Genomic DNA, 5,242 nt, shown 5'->3' with positions numbered 1-5,242 from the left:
GAAACTGGAACCAAGTATCGACGCAGGTCATTGATGGTCAGAGGAAAGTGCAAAAGTCATCCTGATAATATAACTTCTGATTGCATAACGATACAAAATAATGCTGAAATCAACAATATGTGACCGTACAGCACGAATGAGCCGTAAATGTCCTCAATTGTATTCTGAGTTACAGTGTAAAATGGGCATGAAGGTCATATTCATAGGTATTTCAATTTGGTGCTACGTGTATCTCATTAAATGAGGTACACGTAGCACCAAATTGAGGTACCTATGAATACGACCTTCATGCCCATTTACACTGTAACTCAGAATACAATTGAGGACATTTACGGCTCATTCGTGCTGTACGGTCACATATTTTGTGTTAGATCCCAGTTTTATAAAGAGCCATGTGTCATCCCATCTCATGTAAGTAGGAGCACACAAGATGCTTGCAGCAGGAAAGTATTAAAAAAACCACCAGAACGTCAACTGGATCTCGAATGTTCCAGTTCGTGTATTTCACAACACTCTAGACTACGGTGTGACTAACCCACCTATATAGCCGGGCAACCAGTAAGCTGCAACGAGTTGATTGATTGCTGTAGTGGTTACCTAACGATACGTACATACGACAATGATCAATTATTGAATACAGACTTGTAGTTAGTTTGCTAACGTGTAGTTTATGTATAAAATATAACTCTACATCTGTGAGTCTCCCATCTGAAATGGCCTGTTATTCTAGAACACATGGTTACCTCAATAACACTGAAATGCATTTTTATATTGAATATGTACGCCGATAGAGGGATGTTCCTGGACTACAATCATATTAGTGTGTTTTATAATAGATATTGTAAACTGATAATTAATTTCGTGATTATTTTTAAACCAGGATACGAAGTTGCTCGAAAGGTTGAGAATGGAGCATTAGCATTATTTATTTGAATATTGTTTTAAATCTGGAAATCATTATAAAACGATTACTTATCTGGCTGAATTTACATGATCAAAATTAATACTTATCACACTGTTCTAGTATTTTATGATATAGTAGATAATAGTTCAATAGTATGGCCCCGGGGTATGGCCTATGTACTTGGATTGTATCAACGAATACATTGAAAAACAAGGAAGGAAATGTCAACTACACATTATTGTAAATATTGTGTATCATTGAGTAAACCATACACAACCAAACGCATTGGTCGTATGCAATGTTGCCAGTGAGTGGACATAAGCCCTTCAAGTCAATGCTTACCTGGTGGCTCCGGGGTTACACTTATTGCTTACATCTAATCGTACATTAGTTTCTAAAGAAGAAGTGCAGTGCTTTTATGGCTTTGTCCTGGTTGCGATGGTGTATTGTGGTGTGTACAGGGTGTGCGTATTTTAGCTGCAAGTCCCTGTTTGTTGCTAAATGGTTATATAGCGGTTTCCTGTTAATGTGCCATTTTAAAAATAGGAACAAGGAATATTTCTTTTTCTTTTTTTCTTTGAGTTGTCAGAGAAAAATCGTCCGGCACCTCACTCGGTCAGGCACGCCACTGTGCGGAGCAGTTCGAATTTCGGATTCACATAAAGGAGGATTTTGGCTGTGTATTAAAGGTAACCAAACTGTAGACTTGTGTTGAGAAGATAATTTAATTAATCTAAGCGATCGGACACATTCAAGCTGATTTTTCCGTGGCAGAGATTAGGGTACAAAGGTGAATTTGTTGAAGATGTAGAGAGGCAAATAAATTAGTTCGTTGATTGAGACATCATATGATTGAGTTTCAATTCTATGGTCACTTATTGTGTTTGCTTATGATCAAAATACCATTTACGATCTTCATCCGATGATGCTGGATATTTGCATTCATAATTTAATTTCGACCAGTTATGTGTCAGAACATTGTAGCGTTTTCTCGACGAAATTCCTTAGGTTGGTGTATTACAATTTAAGTTCATCTTGTCAAAAACCAATTAAGGCCATCATCAGAGTGATGGTGGTTGATACTTCCTTCTGGTTGATTGATAACCAACAGAGAGCACACTAGCGCCCAGAAGTGGATCATATGACTCATATGCGTGACTGTGAAAATGTCCCCATATCCCTGTTCGTGGATATTTTGTAGCAGAGGATTTAAGAGTGAATCAAGCTGTCACTTCTCGTTTAAAGTGGATTTTCACCACTCTAGGAAAATAATTTGTTGCTTTTTGCTTGGCTACAAGCCAAGCAATATTATCATTCGTTTGCGACCTCGACCTTTGACCTGAAGTAGGAAACTAGTCTTGTTAACATGCATTTGCTTCATCCTCAGTAAAACAATGTTGTAGGATAATGCTTAAAATTTAAGTTGTGGGTTTGCAGGAGGCTAAAGAGTAGCCTCACTCCCCCATGACTTAATTCATTTAGCTATATATTCAGCAGTGAACGCTTTGACTTGACCATACTGCAGTTACTGTCCGTTTTCCTATACACAATACACAGTGCTCTTTCCCAATGACGCGTGACCTCTACAAATAGCCTACGTTAAAAGTATGGGGATATGCCTAGTTAACGTCGCTGTGTGAAAAATAACCGGCCAATATTAAAAGTACTCTTCTAAAGTTCTAGAAAATATAGTTTTGTAACATGTCCTAAATTTTTAGCTAATTGAGATGTTTGGAAATATGCGTACTTTGGTGTTTTAGTTAATGTTATAGGTAATAGTACATTGCCTAGTTAACGTCGCTGTGTGAAAAATAACCGGCCAATATTAAAAGTACTCTTCTAAAATTCTAGACAATATAGTTTTGTAACATGTCCTAAATTTTTAGCTAATTTAGATGTTTGGAAATATGCGTACTTTGGTGTTTTAGGAAGGATATGTAAACGACAGATAACACCAAAAATATAAAGAAATTATTTCTAAACCGTGTTAAGTCTGCAAACCACCATGTTTCTCATTTTCAAGAACGCTGGTTAACAATAAGCACGTATTGTCTCATTTCATAAACAAAGACCACAGAGAATTGTTCTCTAGCGCTCGCTTTATAATCGTATAAAAGTATAATCCCAGCTCATTGCTCCATTATACGTGTAAAGCAGACACATATGTTGTGTGTATTTAACCAGAGAAGATATGATTTAATCAGTTCAGCTATTTTCAATGAGTGTTATCTTGGTTTAATAGCTTTTAATGAGGTTTAAGTCCTGCAAAGGTTGAGTTGAATTCTACTGTAGACATGACTGCATCATGCCATGTTAACCCAGGGATGAAATAGCACCTCCCAGGTAACCTTGTTTCCCGCATAAAGCAGTGGTCAGTATAGTGATTGTTTTTTGACCTGAAGGATAATGAGTTTTAATGATTGTTGACAGGTGTACCATATAACATGGAACTTGCTTGGGTTTCCAAGATAAATTTAACCAAATTCCAATAATTATTATATTGTCCTTGGACATGGAACAATTGACCAAGAACAATTTTGGTGGTTAATGAACTTTCGCATCACAGTATCCATGGTATAAGAGAGTGTAATACCACAGTGTATTCATGTGTTTTACTTCCATGGTCTATGTTACTGCAAAATTCTTGATTTAATATGTGGTGTTTGTCAGTCATGTTTGACGTTTGGGAGAATGAATAGCTACTGTTTGATAGGTAGGTGGGTATTTATGTTGTGCGTTGGTAGTAGATTGTATACATGTAGGTACAGGTTTAAGGTATTTCATAGCACAGATCTAGACTATGGTCTATGCAAAGTCTATGTTTATAGGTAGGTATATATGGCCTATAGGTAGGAAGGTATTAAACGTATCTATAGATCAGGTACTCCTAGATGGTAGTTGCTGTTGGAGCAGGTGTGTAAATTAAGGGCCAGTGCTGACTTGGACTGATTGGATCAGATCGTTTCATTATATAACCGAGTATATAGGCTATTGCAATATGAGTTCCTGCAGTGTAGTATGTTCTTTGTATTTATTTTTTGATATATTTCATTCAGTTTGGGTATTTCAAGGCCAAGCTCTCCCTTTTAAAGGGATTTTTATTTTGGTAGTCTGTACTACGGGAATTGATAAAAACTGTCAACATCAGTGCTATGTAAGCACTGAGCTTGGGTATAGCGTGATGTAATATGTGTAAGATATTTCGTGATTCTTGCACCGAGTCAAAGAAATCTCCGTTAGAATGCTATTCCTTTTGTTTATTATACACATATGCATGCTCTTAATCAAAAAGAGCAACCTGTACTAAAACTAAATTGAAAGGTTCGCTGTAACGCACTTTTAACATGAATAGATTTGATTTGCCTGTAGGTTTAGTTTTTCAAGGAAGAGAAAGAACAATTTGCTTGAGTAAATCGATTTGTCCATGAGACCATGTACTCTCCAAATGTAATGACATTTAACATGGTAAACATCGATTGGGCAACTCGATTATTAAAGAGCAATGGACGCGGGAATACAGACTTCATCAAACACAAAAACGACCATCGTCAAATATTTAAGGCGGACGGAGGGGAGGATGACCTCAAGGCGTTTGCAATTAAATATTAAGACAAATAAAGCGGACATACAGAGGAATGGTATTGTTTCTATAAAGGAGATCCCAAGGCTTGATATAAGGGGTGTCATTTCCACCACAGGTGCATGCAGGGGACAGTTGGAAAACGTTTTTATTATTATTAGCCGTAACTCAAGAGCTACAAGACATATGGAAATATAAATGCCACTATTGACTCATTTCTTGTAATATCACAGCAATGTCTTAATATAAAGAATTACATTTCAGTTGTATAGTGACAAGGCTAAAAATTGGACATATATATGTGGCCTGATCAAGCAAAATCAGTTTGAAGTCAGACATATTCGATATTCTGTTTTCTACATGATTGTATTTACAAAGGCATTTACAATGTTACGTTTTGCAGAAACCCCATTGAAATTAGACAACCAGTTCAAAAACATATGAACAGTTAAAGAGTTTCCAAAACAGTAGAAAACAAAAGGCAATATTTCCTTTGTTTGGCTATATCTCGAAATCAATATTTCCGACAAATTTTACTTGATCACATCACATATGTGACCATCCAGCACAACTGAGCCCTGAAGTCGCCAATCATCATTTTTGAGATATTCAACCAAAATATTCTGCTTGAAATTAGCTTTAAAATGATGTATATCATGTCTATAGTATTTGACATTTAAGTAGTGAAAAATCAATAAAACAGTCAATAAATCCTTTGTTTCCTATTGTTTAATGTTAAGTTCAATGGAGCGTATCTC

Source organism: Amphiura filiformis, chromosome 7, assembly GCF_039555335.1.
Source record: "Amphiura filiformis chromosome 7, Afil_fr2py, whole genome shotgun sequence".
Classification (NCBI taxonomy): Eukaryota; Metazoa; Echinodermata; class Ophiuroidea; order Amphilepidida; family Amphiuridae; genus Amphiura; species Amphiura filiformis.
Note: the sequence above shows the minus strand (reverse complement) of the source record.